This window comes from Colias croceus, chromosome 3, assembly GCF_905220415.1.
Source record: "Colias croceus chromosome 3, ilColCroc2.1".
Taxonomy (NCBI): domain Eukaryota; kingdom Metazoa; phylum Arthropoda; class Insecta; order Lepidoptera; family Pieridae; genus Colias; species Colias croceus.
Window position 1 is genome coordinate 2,228,647 of NC_059539.1, and position 21,953 is coordinate 2,250,599.

At 41.2% G+C, this 21,953-nt stretch overlaps 1 protein-coding gene across 2 annotated transcripts in view; it reads right to left on the reverse strand.

Moving 5' to 3' along the window:
• The window catches only part of LOC123706009 (RNA pseudouridylate synthase domain-containing protein 2-like), a 341,844-nt gene that overhangs the window by 166,710 nt on the left and 153,181 nt on the right, over positions 1-21,953 (reverse strand). The window lies entirely within an intron of this gene.

Consider the following 21,953-nt stretch of genomic DNA (forward strand, 5'->3'; position numbering starts at 1 on the left):
CTTCGGCCTCCCGTCGGGCAACCTGTTACCCGTCGTAGTGTTGTTGTCACGTCTAGCAGCTTCGACGGACCAGGGGGCTTGCCTTAACCGGCCGGTTCGAGAGGAAGGACACCTCATCAAAAACCCTCAAATCTGCGTTTTCAGTCCAGCGGCGTGGATTTCCTGTCCCTTTTGGACAGTTTGGCTCGGGAGTGCGTGAGCTTTAGCTGTGGATACCGCCGATAGCCTCCCATGGATACCGCCCGACCTCCATGGTGTATAAGGGTTATCCGGGTGCAGGGGGCACCGCCCGGATGGACTTTTTATATCCCCCATACTCGTGGGAACAAAAATGTCACTTAACCCGGCCCCATTTAATGACGACTTTAGCAAGATAAATATGGACAATGATGGACAATATGATTCGGATGACGTTAGGACAAGAAGGACGAGAGCTGTGATGCTTTCAAAATCAAGCTCAGCCAACAGCGTGGTGGATCTGCAATCCTACGAAAAAGGAAGGCTGTGGCGGAAGAGGTCCCTGGATAGGAGCCGCTCCGGTTCAGATTCAGAGGATGGAATTGGGGATTCAAAAATCCCCTGCCAAAAAACATCAAAAAGAGGGAAGGGCCGCACGCCGGGTACGTGCGCCGCTCGGCGTGCAGCCAAACTGGACGCGGCACGAAAACTGGAGACAGAGTTGCAGGCTGAGCAGGAGGTCGCGGAGTGCGCTGAGCGCATCGAGGCGACGCGTGCTAGCGCTCCCCTCCCCCCCATACCAATAAAGGAAGGGAACACGGCGGAGGCTCTTAGCCTCCGAATTGCGGAAAATTTGGCCGCCATTGAGAAGGTGCGGTCCAGGTCAAACAATTTGAAGACCACTTTCAAAAAAGCTCTCAAATTGGCGCACGACGACATTGAATTGTCGGTGGCACAATTCAAGCGGCTCACAGTCTCTGAGGAGACACGGCTTCTGCAGGCGGACAACTCCCGCCTACAGGCCGAGATCGACTCCCTCAAAAGGGAGCTCGAAAAAGTGAAGACGTCGCAAAGCGTACAAGTGTGTCCTCAACCGCGGGAACCTGATGCTGACCTGGTAGCTTCCATTTTGCGCCAGGTTGGAGACATGACTAACGCCAGGTTTGAGGCCCTAGAGGAGCGTCTGCTGCCGGCTAAGCGCTTAAGACCGGCGCTGGCGGCGGATAACAGGAGAGCGTCATTGGAGGGCGTCCAACAGGCGACCCAGGACCTTGTCACTCTCCCACCACCAGCAGAAAAAACGTATGCAATGGCTGCCTCGGTACCGCAACCGGGCATATCGGCGACGGGGTCCACTCCAAAACGGGCCGTGAAGCATGCTGCGGCTTCAGTCGGGAAGACTGCATTAAAGCAGCAAGTGGCGGTACAGGTTGCAGCGACGGCCATGAAGCCGAAGCCGAAGGCCAACAAGAAGAAAAAAGCGGCGTCGAAAAGCGCGGCGAACTCAAAACCCGCCAGCAAAGTCGCGCCCTCCGCATCAGCCCCATCCTCAGACCCCCTCCCGCAACAGCAGCCAAAAGAAGGATGGACTGTTGTCGGGAAGGGCGGGAAGAAAACAAAGGGGGCCAAGGCTAAGAAGCCTGCGGCGCAGTCTCGCAAAAAGCGACACAAGCTCCACGTTCCCTCTTCCTCGGCTGTCGTCCTGACCCTTCAGCCGGGAGCGGAGGAGCGTGGCATAACCTATGCCAAGATCATGATGGAGGCGCGGCGTGGGATCGATCTTGGGGAGATCGGCATTGGTGCGATGCGCTTTAAGCGTGGTGTTACCGGTGCCAGGATATTGGAGATACCTGGTGCTTCCAGCACAAAGGAAGCGGATGCTCTAGCCACCAAATTGCGGGAGGTATTAGGCGAGGATAATGTGAAGGTGACCAGGCCAGTGAAGTGCGCAGAGTTGCGAATTACTGGCCTGGATGACTCGGCCTCTGCTGAAGACATTGCGGTCGCGGTCTCACACGCAGGGGAGTGTTCCGTCGAGCACGTAAAGTGTGGTGCTCTGCGTTCTGGCCCGCGGGGTGCAATGTCAGCCTGGGTGAGCTGTCCAGTGACCGCGGCGAAGAAGTTGGCGCAGGTGGGGCACGTTCTGGTGGGGTGGGTTTCCGCAAAGGTCTCATTAATCGAGCAGAAGCCCCTACGCTGCTTCCGCTGCCAGGAGCTAGGCCATGTAAGTGCTACGTGCTCATCATTCGCGGATCGGAGTACCATTTGTTTCCGCTGCGGTGAAATGGGCCACAAAGCGGGTGAATGCTCTGCTACCACTGCTCACTGCGCCCTTTGTGCAGAAGCAAAGCGACCAGCAGAACATCGACTTGGAAGCTTAGCCTGTAAGGCCCCCAAGCCAAAAAAAGGCGGAATGCGGAAGCAAGATGGCGCTCGGGTTCCATCACGCTCTGCTCTGGTGCCTGCTGAGGTGCCGCAAACGGAGGCAGCTATGGAAACGCAGTAATGGCCCCACTGCGTTTCCTACAGGCCAATATTAACCACTGTGCTAGGTCCCAGGATCTTTTACTCCAAAGCCTGGCAGAGTGGGAGATTGATGTGGCGATTGTGTCTGAGCCGTACAATGTTCCCGCCTGGGATAACTGGGCGGGTGATCTGGATAGCTTGGTGACACTAGTTGCACAAGGCGGTACACAAATAGAGCGAGTGGTCAGGCGACGGGGCTGCGTATCAGCGGTAATTAACGGATACACCGTCGTGGGGGTGTATTTCTCGCCAAATCGCTGTCTCGCTGATTTCGAGGAGTTCCTCGTCGTGTTGAGAGATATGATCGACCTCGCGCAGCCAATGTCTGTTCTCCTGGCCGGGGACTTCAACGCCAAGTCCGTGTCTTGGGGTTGCCGGGCAGGTGACGCGCGAGGTACTCTGCTTGCAGACTGGGCGGTCGCCTCTGGGTTAACACTAATTAACCGCGGAACAGAGCTGACATGCGTGCGACAGAGGGGTGGCTCTATTGTAGATATCACCTTCGCGAGCCCTGCTCTCGCTCGTTGTATTCAGGACTGGAGGGTTCTGGTGGACGTGGAGACGCTTTCGGATCACCGCTACATCCGGTTCAGCGTCTCCATGCCCTCGACGGCTCACAGTCGATTCCCCACTGGTGAACGCCGTCCGCGCTGGGCGCTTGGAAGCCTAGATAGGGAGCTTCTCATTGAAGCTGCCATAGTGCAAGCCTGGCTCCCGACGCCGCAAGGTGACGGTGTTGATGTGGAGGAGGAGGCCACTTGGCTTGCCGATGCAATGGCGCAAATCTGTGACGCGAGCATGCGGAGAGTGCGGTCAGTTCCGCGAAGGCGACAAATGTACTGGTGGTCCGCCGATATCACCCAGCTACGCGCTTCTTGCGTAGCTGCGAGGCGGGCGTACACCAGGCATAGACGCCGTAGACGGCGTGACGAAGAGGAGGAGGCGCGGTTATACGCCGTCTACAGAGATTGTATCGTGTCTCTCCAGGGCGCGATAGGCACAGCAAAAACTCGCGCATGGGAGGAGATGCTAGAGGGTTTGAACCATGAACCCTGGGGTCGGCCTTACAAGAGGGTGAGGCAAAAGCTTCGCCCTTGGGCCCCGCCCCTATCTCAAACTCTGGAGCCTCGATTTCTGGAGCAGGTGGTGACGTCCCTGTTTCCAAATCGGGGAAGACATTCTCCCCCGCCGATGGTATCCACAATGACTGTGCAGGAGGAGTATGCTGATGAAAATGTCCCGGTGGTCACGCGTGACGAGCTTGCAGTGGCAGTGGAGCGGCTCAAAGCAAAAAAGACCGCCCCCGGCCCTGATGGTATCCCAGGGCGGGCTTGGGTACTGGCGCTAGAGTCACTTGTACCCAGGGTGGAACAGCTCTTCACAGAATGCCTTCAACAGGGCCAATTTCCCCGGAGGTGGAAGACCGGGAATTTGGTCCTGTTGCAGAAGGACGGACGCCCGCGCGATTCGCCCTCGGCTTACAGGCCGATCGTGCTGCTCGATGAGGTGAGCCAGCTCTTTGAGCGCGTTTTCGCAGCTCGCCTCATCGACCACCTGGAGGGAGTGGGGCCGGACCTGAGCGAAAACCAGTTTGGATTCCGCCGGGGACGGTCCACCATTGATGCGATCGCTGCGCTGCGTGAACTCGCAGACAATGTGGCTGATGAAGGTGGAGTGCTTTTGGCGGTGTCTCTTGACATCGCCAACGCTTTTAACACGCTACCATGGAGTTGCGTAATTGAGGCGCTCCGCTATCACAATGTGCCCGAGTACATGGTGCGATTGCTGCAGTCCTACCTATCAGAGAGGGCTGTGGCGTACCCCACACGCCGTGGATGGATGGAAAAGGAAATGTCGTGCGGTGTTCCACAGGGCTCGGTTCTTGGGCCTCTCCTGTGGAACATCGGTTACGACTGGGTCCTGCGCGCCACTTATCTCCCGGGTGTAAGCGTGCTTTGCTATGCGGATGACACCCTGGTGACTGCGCGTGGGGCCTCGTATAGAGACGCGGCCCTCCTTGCGACCGCTGGTGTGGCGGAAGTTGTGCGCCGCATTAGAAGACTTGGTCTAGAGGTGGCCCTGGACAAGTCAGAGGCGATTTTGTTTCGTGGCCGTCGAAGGGCGCAGGCTGCTGGATCAGCAATCCAGGTGGGCGGTGCGTCCATCAGCGTTGGTCCCACGTTGCGCTATCTGGGCATCGTGTTGGACAGCAGCTGGACATTCGTGGAGCACTTCCGCCGCCTAGCCCCCCGGCTTGTTGGGGTGGCCGGGGCACTTGGAAGTCTGCTCCCGAATCTTAGAGGGGCTGGGGGTGCGTGCCGTCGTCTTTACACCGGCGTCATTCGCTCCATGGCCCTCTATGGTGCGCCCATTTGGGCTGACTCTTTGAGCGCCCGTACCAGACCCCTATTGCGTAGACCGCAGCGGGTCATGGCGCTCAGAATCGTGAGGGCATATCGCACGGTGTCCTTCGAGGCCGCGTGCTTAATGGCGGGGACGCCCCCGTGGGACCTGGACGCCGAAATGCTGGCGGACGTTTATCGCCGCATCGCCGCGTCTAGATCGCATGGGAGCAACCCATATCTGGAGCAGGTCCAGCAATGGAGGGCTGATGCTCTCGAGCGGCGTTTCATTGAGTGGAAACGTCGGCTTGAAGAGCCCAGCGCAGGAGTAAGGACGGTCGAAGCAATCCGACCGGTCCTACGTGAGTGGTGCGACAGGCGGCATGGGGCCATCACCTTCCGCCTGACACAGGTACTGTCCGGACACGGTTGTTTCGGGCGGTACCTGTGCAAAGTCGCCAGACGGGAGCCGCAAATGGCTTGTCATTGGTGCGACTGTCCGGAGGACACGGCAGACCACACTCTCGCCGTGTGCCCCGCGTGGTCAGAGCCCCGTGCTCGCCTAGTCGCAGTCGTCGGCCCTGATCTCTCCCTGCCTTCCATAGTTCGTGAAATGGTTGGCGGCGACAGATCGTGGTCCGCGGCTATCACATTCTGCGAGTATGTGATGTCGCAGAAGGAGGAGGCAGAGCGGGTCCGCGAGAGAAACCCTTCCTCGGATCCGATTCGGCGTCGTCGTCCTATTGGGCGTCGTCGCCGTGTCGCGGCCGCTTTACACGGTCGCGACCTGCCTCCCTGATGATGGGCACCGGATGGTGGAACGGGGATATAATCCATCATCCGGTGCGGAGAGGCGGCGTGAGAAGTGTTCCACTCACGCCGCCCCCCTAGGAAGGTAGACCTGGCGGCCTCCCGCCACATTCGCGTTGGGCCTGGAGATAGGCTGCCGCTGACGGGTCTGCGGACGCGGTTCTACCGAATACCCGCGGCCCCGTCTATAAAGCGGCACGGCGGAACACAGTGGAGTTTAGTCGGTAGGTCCCTGCACTCAGCAGGGTGAGTCCGACATAACCCAGGGCTCTTTCCCCGAGTGCCCTGGGTATGCTTAAATGCATTCTCCACTATAAAAAAAAAAAAAAAAAAAAAAAAAAAAAATGTTGTGTGGTTTTATGAAACCACGGTAAAAGTGAAACTTAGGCACAAAATTATCGTATTTGTACGATAATTATTTTGGTCTACTCGAAGGAGCGGTCTACTTGGTCTACTCGGTAATAGGTTTGGTCTACTCGAAGGTGCGGTCTACTTGGTCTACTCGGTAATAGGTTTGGTCTACTCGAATGTGCGGTCTACTTGGTCTACTCGGAAATTGATGTAGTCTACTCGGAAATTGGTGTGGTGAGTGGTCTACTTGGTCTACTCGGTGAAGGTACGGTCTACTTGGTCTACTCGGTGAAGGTGCGGTCTACTTGGTCTTCTCTGTGAAGGTACGGTCTACTTGTTCTACTCGGAATTTGGTGTGGTATACTTGGTCTACTCGGTAATAGGTTTGGTCTACTCGAAGGTGCGGTCTACTTGGTCTATTTGGTAATAGGTATGGTCTACTCGAAGGAGCGGTCTAATTGGTCTACTCGGTAAAAGGTTTGGTCTACTCGAATGTGCGGTCTACTTGGTCTACTCGGTAATAGGTTTGGTCTACTCGAAGGTGCTGTCTACTTGGTCTACTCGGTAATAGGTTTGGTCTACTCGAAGGTGCGGTCTACTTGGTCTATTTGGTAATAGGTATGGTCTACTCGAAGGAGCGGTCTAATTGGTCTACTCGGTAATAGGTTTGGTCTACTCGAATGTGCGATCTACTTGTTCTACTCGGTAATAGGTTTGGTCTACTCGAAGGTGCGGTCTACTTGGTCTACTTGGTAATCTAGGTGCGGTCTACTTGGTCTACTCGGTAATAGCCAATAGGTATGGTCTACTCGAATGTACGGTCTACTTGGTCTACTCGGTAATAGGTTTGGTCTACTCGAATGTGCGGTCTACTTGGTCTACTCGGAAATTGATGTAGTCTACTCGGAAATTGGTGTGGTCTACTTGGTCTACTCGGTGAAGGTATGGTCTACTTGGTTTATTTGGTGAGGGTGCGGTCTACTTGGTCTTCTCTGTGAAAGTGCGGTCAACTTGTTCTACTCGGAAATTGATGTAGTCTACTCGGAAATTGGTGTGGTCTACTTGGTCTACTCGGTGAAGGTACGGTCTACTTGGTCTACTCGGTGAAGGTGCGGTCTACTTGGTCTTCTCTATGAAAGTGCGATCTACTTGTTCTACTCGGAATTTGGTGTGGTATACTTGGTCTACTCGGAATTTGGTGTGGTATACTTGGTCTACTCGGTGAAGGTGCGGTCTACTTGGTCTACTCGGAAATTGATGTGGTCTACTTGGTCTATTCGATAATAGGATTGGTCTACTTGGACTAATCGGTGCGGTCTACTTGGTCTACTCGGTAATAGGTTTGGTCTACTCGAAGGTGCGGTCTACTTGGTCTACTCGGAAATTGATGTGGTCTACTTGGTCTATTCGATAATAGGATTGGTCTACTTGGACTAATCGGTGCGGTCTACTTGGTCTACTCGGTAATAGGTTTGGTCTACTCGAAGGTGTGGTCTACTTGGTCTACTTGGTAATCTAGGTATGGTCTACTCAAAGGAGCGGTCTAATTGGTCTACTCGGTCATAGGTTTGGTCTCCTCGAATGTACGGTCTACTTGGTCTACTCGGTAATAGGTTTGGTCTACTCGAATGTGCGGTCTACTCGGAAATTGATGTAGTCTACTCGGAAATTGGTGTGGTCTACTTGGTCTACTCGGTGAAGGCACGGTCTACTTGGTCTACTCGGTGAAAGTGCGGTCTACTTGGTCTTCTCTGTGAAGGTGCGGTCTACTTGTTCTACTCGGAATTTGGTGTGGTATACTTGGTCTACTCGGAATTTGGTGTGGTATACTTGGTCTACTCGGTGAAGGTGCGGTCTACTTGGTCTACTCGGAAATTGATGTGGTCTATTGGTGTGGTATACTTGGTCTACTCGGTGAAGGTGCGGTCTACTTGGTCTACTCGGAAATTGATGTGGTCTACTTGGTCTATTCGATAATAGGATTGGTCTACTTGGACTAATCGGTGAAAGTGCGGTCTACTTGGTCTACTCGGTAATAGGTTTGGTCTACTCGAAGGTGCGGTCTACTTGGTCTACTCGGAAATTGATGTAGTCTACTCGGAAATTGGTGTGGTCTACTTGGTCTACTCGGTGAAGGTACGGTCTACTTGGTCTACTCGGTGAAGGTGCGGTCTACTTGGTCTTCTCTGTGAAGGTGCAGTCTACTTGGTCTACTCGGAAATTGATGTGGTCTACTTGGTCTATTCGATAATAGGATTGGTCTACTTGGTCTACTCGGTAATAGGATTAGTCTACTCGAAGGTGTGGTCTACTTGGTCGACTCGGTAATAGGTATGGTCTACTTGGACTAATCGGTGAAGGTGCGGTCTACTTGGTCTACTCGGTAATAGGTTTGGTCTACTCGAAGGTGCGGTCTACTTGGTCTACTCGGTAATAGGTATGGTCTACTCGAAGGTGCGGTCTAATTGGTCTACTCGGTAATAGGTTTGGTTTACTCGAAGGAGCGGTCTACTTCGTCTACTCGGTAATAGGTTTGGTCTACTCGAAGGTGCAGTCTACTTGGTCTACTCGGTAATAGGTATGGTCTACCTACTCGGCCTACTCGGTGAAGGTGAGGTCATGGCGACATATCCAAGGGTGTGGTTTTATGAAACCCCGGTAAAATGAAATTGTTCGAACGGTTCGGAACACTGCTTTGTGTAGCGCATGTCGCGTGCCGAGTAGGTAATACCTACTCGGTTGCCGCGATACACGCGACATGCGCTACACAGACCAAAAAGTTTGAGGCGATGTAATAAAAGTTTCACTTTAAAAAAAGGCTAACGGTTAAGCGCTACTGACTCAAATATAATTTATTATAGAGTAAAAAGCGTCGGGGAAACAATGTGGACACATATATATCAAAAAGCTTTGATCAGCATATTGCATATATGTGTCCTTGTATTATTTTGAATATCACTGCTAAAGGTAATTTTTCATCCCATAACTTCTCACAACCTATACAACTTTCTCAGAACTACCGCGGCTAATCCAAACTCAATGTTACTCACATCACTATATACAATGTAATCAATACGTCTGTTTGTCGCAGTTAGTGCGCGTAAAATGCACCATAAATCACAATAGATGAACTGGGACATCATGTGGATTGTGGGCTTGTAGTCCAGTGGATATAGCAAGCGATGATACGTAAAGATAAGTAGTAGCAGAAGGTCTAGTATAAGGCATGTTGTATCTCTATAATGTATCTTTAAGCGGTATTTTAAGTGTAGTTTGAACACACATACGGTGATTACATTTATTGCCTTAATGTTTAATCATTTAGAGTTTAGTACTATAGAAATAAACCAACAAATAATAACACAACCATACTAGGCTCCTTGTTTATACTCGCACCGTTTCAAATATGATATTAAGAGCTATAAATCACAGCAATAATCGATATTCTCTACACTTTTTAAAATTTATACTTATATCAACAAGTGTGCGCAAACTTTATTCAACCATACATTGTATTAATAATGACATCGTTATACATTTGAATGTTTTAGTGAAAAATATAAGTGATTTACGATCGCATCTGGTAAGACGGAGTTTATTCTCAGTTTATCGCCCATCACAATCAAATATACGCGGGTTTATGACATTTGTTACATTATTATCTTGGAATTCGCGTAATTCTGGTATCCATATTTAAAATTAGCTACAGATATATTAGGTATTATTACGCAGTGATTGTTTATTATTATGATGTTTAGTGGATTATACGATATAATTCTAAAGCAAAGTCTAACAAAAAGTTTTACAACTAACTCTATTTCATTCAAGAACAATGAGTTGCTTGGAAGATATCGCTCACGACCGATAAAGCCGCTCTGTACATCTCTATTATAATTAAGATTTAAAAGCTATCTTAGCTATGTAACAAACTTTATTTCTGTGTATGTTCAATAAAGAGTATTTCACTCATTTATGCATTTCATTCAATGACAATAATTCTTCAGCTTCAGTTCATTCTTTCATTAATAACAAGCACACAAAGAAAACTTATCCTCCTCCTTTTTTTATAGTGGGGAAATCTTCCAAAGATACCCACGGCCCCCGGGGAAGGAGCCGTGGGTTATGTCGGATTCTTACCGACTAAAACCCCACTGTGTTCCGTCGAGCCGCTTTAATGATGGGGCCGCGGGTATTGATTAGAGTTTTTCCGCGACCCTCTCGACTTATCCTCCTCCTTAGATTCCTCTGTATAATATAATATGTAAAAGTGTACCTACCCAGATGAAAATGATATCCATATACCCAAATATACCCCAAATATACGCTAAACATAAAGTTATTTGTACTTCACGACACAGAGCGCAAAATATAAAATTCCTTCTAGAAACTTCACCTGCTGCGTAATATTTTACTTGTCCCGAACGCTAGATAAGAATTTGTGCTTTTACTGCGTCACAATGAATTCTTTGAATATCATCTTGCTTAAGACTTCCCTTTGAAGAAAATACTTTCATAAACGTTGCATTGATAAATTGGCGATAAAAAAGACCAAGAAAACTGGCAAAATTCTATATGAAAAGTGGGATTAAATCCAGAATGAATACAACTTTATACATTTTTAATTTATTTATTACCTAACTATTTTTATACAGAACATATTTATAGAACGCTCCAGTTTAAATTTTTTAAACACACACAAAATACGTTTAAAAACTGCAACAATTATAATTTCTTGTAACAATTTTAGCAGAAGCAACTCTCTTCAATATTACTTAAAAATTCCATCATGGACGCATCCTTTCATTTAACGTGACTCTTTCAACCGCGTCTCTTTGTGGTGGTGAAAATCTTAACTAACGACACGTAATAATATTTTAAATGAGAATGTAACGTTTACATGTCTGTTACAGTATCCTGCCTGAAATGCTGAACGATTTTCGGTACACTACAATTGCTTAACTAATACAGATAATTTATAGGGAAAAACTGACGTTATTAATAAAATGTAGGATCGTTTTTGACTTTTATCTTTCTTTAAAAATACAACAAACAGATTAATATAAATTAGTCTTTTAAATTATGCCCTAATTTCTTATTAACATTCCATATTCCAAAGCGTACTTAAAACAAAGAACATTTACAACCTAAGACTGCTCACACAAACTCAAAAGCTCAATTCATACAGAACCTTCTCAATTTTATTTAAAAATTCCGCCGCCGTGGAATCTTCCCGCGTGCCTGGTGTCCAAGGAAGACAATTTATCCTGGTGGGGCAATCAATTTCCATAGACACGTACTCTTCATACCTCACCCCTTTACTCCCGTTTGCTTGCTGAATTTTTAACAATATTGCTTTTGAACGCATCGAAATGAGGGTAGTTACTTGCTGGTTTGATGTTTTGACTCGAAGAGGCAGTTCAGATAAAAAATGTTGATTTATTTCGAATCACAGTATTTTTCTTGTAGGACGCAAAAAGATGATTGGACAATATTTGAGCATTATTACGACCAAACTCAGATTTTACTTCGCTCTACTGTGATGCCGTAGGTAACTAAACGTATTTTAAAATACATTGGATTTAAACTTTTACAATTTCCAAATAAACTGATTACTCTAGTTTACATTACAAATACAATTCTGGTATACTTAATCTTTGTTAGCTACAAGCTACAATGTAATAGAGAGGTCTTCATATACTAGTTAATTAATTTGAAGTGATACTTGAGCATTGTATGAATAGCAATTGGTGCATATGAATTAATTCTATGTAGAACTTTCCAAATGATAAGAGTAAAATCATAGTGCTTACAATTTTTTCCAAGAATACAATTATCATACAGTTTATTTTGCCCCAGCAACAAAGTATATAGTATCCTAACAACCCTAAATAGGTCGAAAGCACCCCCAGCATATCTCACTTTAATTTTCCAGAACATTTATATTACATTAGTGGCATAACTCCTGGCTGGGTCGTTTAATAGTTCTGGAAGGTTCTCGAAATAAATGACTGGGTATTGCCAAATAATCACTTTTACTTGACTTGATCAATTGATTGATTCTATTATAATTGTTGAAATAATTGTATATTGAAACAGAACTTGTGGGCTGATAAATTAACTTTATTTTTATAAAACTTTATTACAAGCTACATTGTGCGCACACGACATTACACCACGAACCAAAGAGACAGGAGGAGGGCAAAGACAATTACAGTTTACTGTGATGGTGATACCATACAGTCTATACAACCATTAAAATACAGATTATAATATTTGTCTATTACAACAATAATAAAGGTCCTATAATTGTTTCCTTCTATGATGCCTTTGTTCATCAACTAAATTTCAAGGTTTTTCTTTGTCTTTTCACATCCTATTACTTGTGTCTAGTCATTTTCAGTATTAGTTTATCGATTTTTTCTCCCACCTTCTTTATAAATTTATTTATGTTTTATTGTTGATGTCCTTGACAAAAATAAAAGTTTTATAAGTACAAAGAACACTTCAAAGACTTCACAGAAAACTGATTAAGGTTCTTTTACATTGGTGGGCGTTTATATAATGAGCTTATTTGTCGCATATAATGGCCCCTCAAATCTGTCCTTATGGGCAAATGGCTCGAGCAGTATAATGATGCTGATTATAATAAGAACCTGCTTCCTTTATATGCTAAATAAGGTACGTGGAAGTGCTATTTGGCCGGGTAATATTACTTTGACGACTTATACTTTACTACCTACGCTCTATAAATAACAGTAATGTATTTACTACGGTAATTTCGACTCATTTCTTGGTATTTTGTTGAGTACTCTGCCATTTTATTGACATGCTCCTTTATTCATAAAATAATTTTGGTATGTAGACGCTATTAAAGTTTAGAAGGATTAATTTGATGAAATTCTGGTTTCATTGTTTTGGGTGCGCGTTTGTTCGGTCAACATTTTAATTGACCTGCTGGGTAGACTACTACCAATAGGTACCTCATCTTACTATTATTGTACGTAGTTTCACATTCTAAGGCCGGTTGCAGAGCTTCACCGACCATCAGTGCGTACGTTAGTCACGCTTGTCATACCGGCCTTAGAATGTGAAACTACGTACAATAATAGTAAGATGAGGTACCTATTGGTAGTAGTCTACCCAGCAGGTCAATTAAAATGTTGAGCGAACAAACGCGCACCCAAACCAATGAAACCAGAATTTCATCAAAATAATCCTTCTAAACTTTGATAGCTATATTTACCAAAATTATTTTATGAATGTACAGGAGTTATATCAAACGTTACGCTAAACGAAAGCCACTTGTCTAACCCCCCGGTCAGTATCAATAATAATGGGTTATTTGATTTCCTGAGATATAAACAGTGTTTTAATTGAATCGTCGTCATAATTAAAAAGCTTATTACTACAACTGATTATAACAAAACTACGGACAAACGTGGACGCAAACGCTCGTAACATTAAAACATCATTACGGAACTCATTTCAGCACTAAACAGAAAAACCACTTATGTTCCTTAAAATTTAATTTAAACTGTAAGCGCTGTCGTCGCTTAACTCTCTTGCAAATGAAAAACGATTCATTTCAAAGAAAATATGTGCAGCTCAAGAGCGTGTTAACTGCAACCGCTCGAGCGATTCTAACGTGTAGCCTTTTGACTTGTGGCTTAAGTTTTCTCGTTTTCAAACTTTTCATTAAATTGTCTTTTTAATTTCTTCAGTTTGGTCTCAATGGTGTGTAATCCTTGCATAATTATGACCCAGTTTGAAGTAAATATCCTGCATAGTTCTTCTTCTTCTTTTTCATTAATGACAACTCCCGATTTCATGGATATATATAATTTAAACAAACGAACTTGACAGTATTTGGCATTAGTGTTCCCACTTGATGAATCGAAACAACTAAGAAATAAATTTCATTATATTAAATTGCGAAGAGAAAGTGATTCAAATTTTCCTTAATCGAATCTGCGACTGGCATTGAATTTGTTATAGAACTGTTATCTACGTTATTTTCGGCTATTAGAAAATGACTTTCATCTGCATCTGATATACTATCAACATGAAGCTATCTTTTAGCATCAGTACGGAAGATTTCGTCAATATTTTCGAATTTGTCAATTTGTGTACAAGTAAAGTTTGCGAACTTGTGTTACTTTCCAGTTAGTTTGCTCCAATCAAACATCTAGGGTTTGTGAAAGGAAATTGTGGGCCGATTTTCTGAAACTACTTCAGGAAATATGATTTACAGTTTAACTACCCCAGTGGAAAAGTTTGTGATTTTTTTGTAAAACTTCGAGAATTTGGGATGTACATCGGTTTGCAAGATTTCCATACAATTTTTTTTCTGGATTAAAAAAAATACTGAATTTAGATAACTACATTTAATACGTGGTGAAAATAGACTACGTAATATGATTGTCCTTTTCAACAAAACTCATCTACAAGTAAACGAGGTTACATCAATGAGGTTTGCTTTTCCCAGAAAGACCAATGTTACTTCTTCAATACATAGAAGGGAATTTGGGTCGAAATAATCAGGGTTAAATTTAAATACATTCACAGTTTATTGTGTCAAATTATAAGAGATGGTCGATATTTACTGAATCGTATTACTCACAATATATTTAAATTTTATTATGTATTATGTTTCTTCTTATTTGTTCTTTGTATAATGCATAGGCTAAATGGATGTATCATGTGTCACTGTCCATTAGGTAAAAACGTCTGACTCTAATATGTTTTAGTTAAATGCGTATTTTATTAATAATTTATACTATATATATCAAATATACTAGTTATTATGTCATAATTTTGGTTACTGGAAGAGAAGACTATATAAAATATTTAAAATTTAAAACAAAACTTTTTTATTAGTCAGCATATTTGGAATGCGTCATCAGCATAAAAACTACAAAATTTTAAGAGATTCTCATAGTCTCTACTTTTATTAAATGTGTGTTTGTAAATAGAAGCCACGGGCTCCTGAAAAACAGTTCTTACTATCTTAGGAGACTGGGTCACTTTGGTTTGTAAATTTTTTGTAAAAATAAATGACTTATTTATTTGATAAATCGCTTCAATTCTTCACTTGCACTCCCTCTGAAGGATCCTTACAGAGCCTATTCCACAAAGCTGTTTTAATGAAGGAAACTTAGCAAGTGTACCTTTGATACTATTAGATTTTAAACTTCAAGTTTTCAGCTCGTCACGATGGATATTTATGAAACTGTCTAAGTTTTGGATAGATTGATACGGGGAGATAAATGTTTCGATTTTGATTGAATTATTGGTTTATTTATCTTGAATTTAGCTTCTAGATAAATTGATTGAGTGAGATTAAAAATGAATTATTGTTTTTGTAATCACGATTTCATAATCAGTACAATAATGTTGGCTATTTAATTAGAACTTACAACTGGTAATCTAATTAATAAGCTTGTGATCACACTGTGGTCAAATTTTGTTCCTAGATATAATTTACAGCATCCCTACTATATATTAATATTATAAATGCGAAAGTAACTCTGTCTGTCTGTCTGTTACGCTTTCCCGCTTAAACCTCTCAACCGATTTTGATGAAATTTGGCACAGACAATCTTTAGACCCTAAGAAAGAACATAGGCTACCTTTTATTGTGAAATATTATGTACCACGGGCGAAGCCGGGACCGCTAGTCTTAGATATAAAGTAGGTATATAGTTATATAGACAGGTACATCATATTGAATTACACGTAGGGTAAAGGAAGTGTTCATTTAAACTAATTAAATATTTCATAAGCGAAGTGGTTTATTGTTCACAAACGTGTCTCGTTTTATTTTACTTACCTCTGAAACTGCTTTTAGTCAAATTAATTTCGCACAATCAAGCAGACGACAGTCTTTTATTACATATTGTAACAAAAACATTTAGCTATCTTAAGAAATATTTTAATATCAGCTTCTGGTAATACGGGGGTATTAATGAATTGGAGTAAATTTATTGAATATCTTTTCTGGAGAAAAACTTATATTTATCTATATCATAATATAATAATTTTGAGAATAATTTAAACCTTTGCTTTAAAAAAATGTCAATTAAATTAAATCAAACAGACATGAAAGGTAAATATCATCACTCTTATTTAGACGTAAGAAAGCATTTCTTCCTTTGTAAAAACTTAGTAGGTAGGTACTTTCTCATTACTAAAGAGAAACTCATATTAACTGTTCCAATTATAAGTAGCAGACATAAACAGAACTAAATAACAAAAAATGAAAGCCACAACTATAAGCTAGTAAACAATACAAATCCAACGTGTATCGAACCCTATTTCCGTAAGATATTCCCGAAAATCGATTATATTTCTGTACTCTGTCCACAATCTTCTAACCTCTCCCTTTATCGTTACATTATATTTTCTGTTCATTTGTGATAATAATATGTTATTCAGGAATTGATCTTTCACATTTTTACACGCTTTTTATTAGCTGTACTGTGTGTACTGTGTCACCCGTATGTTTGTGTGTAACCGACTTCTTTAGAGTCGAGTAGCCCTCTTTAAACGGACAGATTTAATTCAAACTTTTTACAATTATCAAGGATCGACGACACTAGAAAAATTTAAGCGTGTTCTTTAGTTTTTTAAACTATATTTATTTCATTTACATACCTACGTTCCCTTGTATATTATCTGTACTTTAATGATCTAAGTATATAACTCTCATAGTATCCTGTCTTAAATCCATTTTGAGACTGCAAGACTGAAGATTACTAAGAAGGGAGTAGGGAATGGACTTAATGAGTCGCAAATACACCTCCCTAAAAGCTTCATAAGTTATTTACACATAGGTGCGTATTAATTAATGTCATAATATTATATTCCAAAAGATAACTTCATCCTATACACATCAAACACTACATTAAAACGTGTTAACATAACCAAAACATTATACCGTCTTAGTCTTATAAAACATACCATCAACTAGAGAAAAACTTATGGATTTTTTCTTAGAAGCCCTTTATATTTCAATAGCTGTGCTGAACGGTTTTACCCGCATTGCTCAGCTCCTGTTGGTCTTAGCGTGATGATACATAGCCTATAGCCTTCCTCGATAAATGGGCTATCTCACACCGAAAGATTTTTTCAAATCGGACCAGTAGTTTCTGATATTAGCGCGCTCAAACAAACAAACAAATTTATAATATTAGTATAGATACCATCAAATAGAGAAAACCTAATGGAATTTTTCGTAATACAAGCCCTTTATATTTCAATACTACGTCTAGGTGCTATGGCGGAATTTTTATAGCGATATAAAGGCGAAACCGACGGTAAATATCGATTTTATTTACGGTCGAGTGCCGGTGCGTTTTATAGGGCTGCTGATGAATAGTTTTCGCTGCAACAAGTTTCCGGATTGTATCTCTGTTTGTATACTGTGTACGTGTTTACTGTGAAACGTTTTTTCTTTGTTTGTGATAGTGGAATTTTTGTACTGTTGGACTAGAGCTGTTGGTAGGGAATACGTATTGTTTGTAAACGTAAAACGAGTGGGAACTGAGATATTTTATTCAAACAATCAAATTTAGATTTTGGTTTGCATTTTAGGTTAACAATATCTGAAAATTATAAAGAAGTAAAACAATACCGTCCATCATAAACTTATTCAACTAGGAACTACTGTTGTATGTAATAATTATTACAACAAGGATACAAGTGTCTCACAGAATAAACTTGTTAAAATATAAAAATAAACTGTAAAAAATATAAATTTATAGGTAAAAATAATTAAAATATATAATAATATAAATATTATAACAAATAGCAATAAGTATATTTCTGTCAGCCCTATCAACTCTCAAACGTATAACTTTTCTAAGCCTACGCGGCTCTCCCGGCAAAATATTCTGAAGTAGTTAGTTATATGCACATGAGTTTATCTGTATTTATACAGCCAGCAACTTTATGGCAGTGAAGGCTAATCAAAATTTCGCGAATTTGGGACGCGTTACAACTTACAATGACATTGTAATTACTAGACGTGTAAGTTTTATTATTCAACAGTTTGAGATGGTTTTTTTTATCTGATTATTTTAGTATAAAGTTTCAATTTATTTATATTGGTTTAATTGAAAAACTTGTCAAATAATTTAGCATTATACAAATGTAGGTGGACAAATGTAGTTTGTTGAGTAGGTACGTATTGTTACAAAAAATAATAATTATTACAACGACGCGGACGTTAAGTAAAACAGAAGCATTGTTCAGTTAAAAATATATTTATCTAATTCTTATCCTCTTGAAATGACTGTTAAAACATTACATTTCAGTAATAAATTACCCTCTCATCAAACGAATTAACAACCAATATATCTACTAAACTATTCCAGACCCTCTCCTATTCTAGAACTTTCGAGAACTATTCCCCAACTTATCAATCCACGATCAGTTAATTCTAAACTGCGAACCAAGTAATGTTTACTGAACGATGCTGTACATGTGTCTCGACTTGAGTACAAACAGGGAACTTTGGCAACTTATTCCGTGAGTTCGGGTTTGATGACAAAGGGTTGTAATATGGTGCTAGTCAATAGACAATCGGGTATGGTTGGCTTGGCTATATGGTTAGGGATGTACGGTCAGCAAAAACATAAAAAATGTGGACTTGTTTTAATATCGCAAAATAATATATAAATTATTACTTGCAAAAAATATATATCGACGTTTACCCGCTGTAAATATTGGTCATACTAAATACAGATTTAAAAAAAATAACTGAAGAAGCAATTGAAGTAAAATAGCAGAAATTACAATTTTCATTTTAGTAGGGGTTTTAATTAAAAGGTGAGCATATTATTATTAAATAGATACCATAAACATCGTTAATTTCTTTAACCAGTCTTATACATATAAAAACAAATTATACTTTTACTTTAATTACAAACATCGTTACTACAATTTGGTATCTATCATTCACATTACCATATTAACAATACTAGCTTACCGCCCGCGGCTTCGCCCGCTTTGTCTTAAACATTATAAATTATATTCTAAAACCTTCCTCTTGAATCACTCTATCTATTAAAAAAACCACATAAAAATTCGTTGCGTTGTTTTAAAGATTTAAGCATACAAAGAGACATAGGGACAGAGAAAGCGACTTTGATTTATACTAGTGATGATACATAATTACATAGGTGTATTTAACAAAATCGAAAAACAATCGAGACATTATCCCACAAACAACACACTCATATATTCACCAGCACTTGCAAATCCCAGAGCAGTGAGTTAATTCTCCATTAAACTTGGTCTCCCGAGCGGCTGTTAATATTGTAGCATACTTGTGAAGGCAACCATTTTAGTACATTTTTAGGATTCCGTACACAAAGCGTAAAAACTCTTGGACTCTATTACTGAGGCATTGTTACGTCCGTCACCAGGCAGATCATGTATCATAGTCGAAATTTTCAAAGATGATGTATTTTTAGTTGCTGTTATAATAAAAAATTCGAAGTTAAATAACAGTTGGCACGGTTTTAATTTGTATGAATGAATATTTTTTAGTCGTTTAACTTATTTGTACGGAACCTTTAGCGTCGCGATTCCAGCTCAAACTTGACCGATTTTTACTTTATTTAAAATTATGAATAACCACGCTCTCGCCCGAGAAATGTATTCAATTTGTTTACTAAGTTCTTAGTAAAAGTAATGAATGCTGTTGCAGGTTTTTAAATTGGATCTTTTGTTCTTATGGTTTTATTAACTTTAGTATTTACTTGTTAATGACTTGAATTTTCTCGTATTCGATTTTATGAGTGTTAATTAATTTTAATTTAATGGTTCACAGATTATTGAGAGCTTGTGAAAATTTCGAAATTACATACATAACATTACATTTATTTACTTCAAAGTGTAAAGCAATACAATAGTACCGACATTTATCTTCCAGAATTACATCCTAATACAATGTTATAATTAATGCAAAAGTTTGTAAGGATGTTTGTAACTCTTTCACGCAAAAACTGCTGAACCGATTTTCATGAAATATCGCACACACAAAGAGGGATTAACACATAGAGTAATATTTATCCTGGAACTCCTACAAGAACGGGAACTATGCGGTTTTTTTTTTGGAAACGCGGGCGAAGCAGCGGGCGAGAGCTAGTACAACTTATTTATATTCTTAGTAACCGAACCATGTCCGTATGTTATTCTAAAATATTCCAATAATAATGAAATCTTTATTCATCTGTTAATAATCCCTCCTGGAAGTACGGTAGCATTGTTTAAAAGTGTAATCCTTTGTCTGTGCATCGAATGTTTACGTAATAATTATGAAACAATTTTCATGAGGAAAGGATTGTATAAATTAATTTTATCAGATTTATCCGCATTCATTATAATATTGAAGGGCTCTACCAACCTTCTAATTTGGGTTTTAATTGATGTTTTTATAGTAGCTGTATAAAATTGAACACAAGAAAATACACAGCTGTAAATATCTTTTTGAATTATTTTAATAGTGTTATTTAATTAATAAAAAATTGGTCTTATTTGAGCTTACCATTGAAAAAGGTATAAGTAATTCTTGTACGACATTTACAGAGGCATCATATTACGTGATACTTGAAAAAACGACGTGTGGCACTCGGGGACTGCCGCGGTAAAGCTATTGCATAGCATGCCTTCAAGCCACACCTCCGCCCGTCAGAGTGGGGAGCGTGAGGTTTTTTCGTTACGGAATTTCTCGATTCAGTCCCCGCGATCAAGGCCCGCGATAGAAGCTATGCAGCAGCTTAATATTGTGCCTAAAAATGCACTTACATAATGATAAATAGAACGAACGTGCTCGAAAAGGTTAACATTTGCCGGTGTTAAATGCTCAAGCTGTCATGACGTTTCAAAAGTTCTAGAAGAAGTCTAATTAAATTAAAAAAAAATATTGAGTTTTTTTGAGTTTCGCCTTCCATCTAAAAGGTCAAACATTTCCAATTTGCGTACATTCTCAACACAAGCCCAATACATTTGCGTGGTTGTTAAAAAAGAACATCGGACCGCAGCAAACGCTTTTCAAAATTTCCCGCCATTTTCCATCTGCAGCCAGCTATCTAAATCTAGCTTTTGTCAGCTTTTTCTGGATTATTCTTCTTGACAATAACTTTTTCTTGTGCCTTTGTATTTAAGATTTATTGTTACGCTTTCACTTCGATATTGCCACATTTCTTAATGCTTAGCTGTTTTGTCTATTTTAGAAAAGTTCTTAAGGATCGTAAATCAACACGTTCACAGTATCAAAGGTTGAAGGGTCTTTTAAGATTCATTTGTCACTTTTGTATGATTTATTCTTCACTTTTAATTTTTTATTGTGTTGAGTGAATATATTTTATGTGTTAAAAATCAAATAATAAACTTTTAAACGGTAGCTTCTCTCTACCTCTCTCCTCTAGGAAAGGTTTGTATATGTGGTTTGTATGGTTTTCACGCATAAACTACTGAACCGATTTTGATGAAATTTGGCACAGACAATCATAAGAACAGAACAGAACAGAACAACAAAACATAAGACACAGACCCTGAGAAAGAACATAGGCTTTATTGCGAAATATGTACCTACCACGGGCAAAGCCGGGGCGGACCGCTAGTGGACCTATAAAGCGAATTGAATACTAATTATGAAATGCTTAAAAATTCTAGATCAAACCTAAGATTGAAAATAAAAAACATGTAAATCTGAAGTCTACTTTTAAGATTGTTTAGGTACCTAATAACTATCTAGTTAGTAGTACAATAGTTGTGTTAATGAAGAAATATTGATTATATTATAGAAACAATTCAATATAGCTGGCATGGCACCTCTCCAAGTGGGCGATTGGTTTTTTTTAACAAAATCTGACCTAGAATTCGTTTCCATTACAAAAAAGTATTTTAGAAATAACAATAATTTAAATAATATTTGTTTTACGTATCTAGATGGAATAA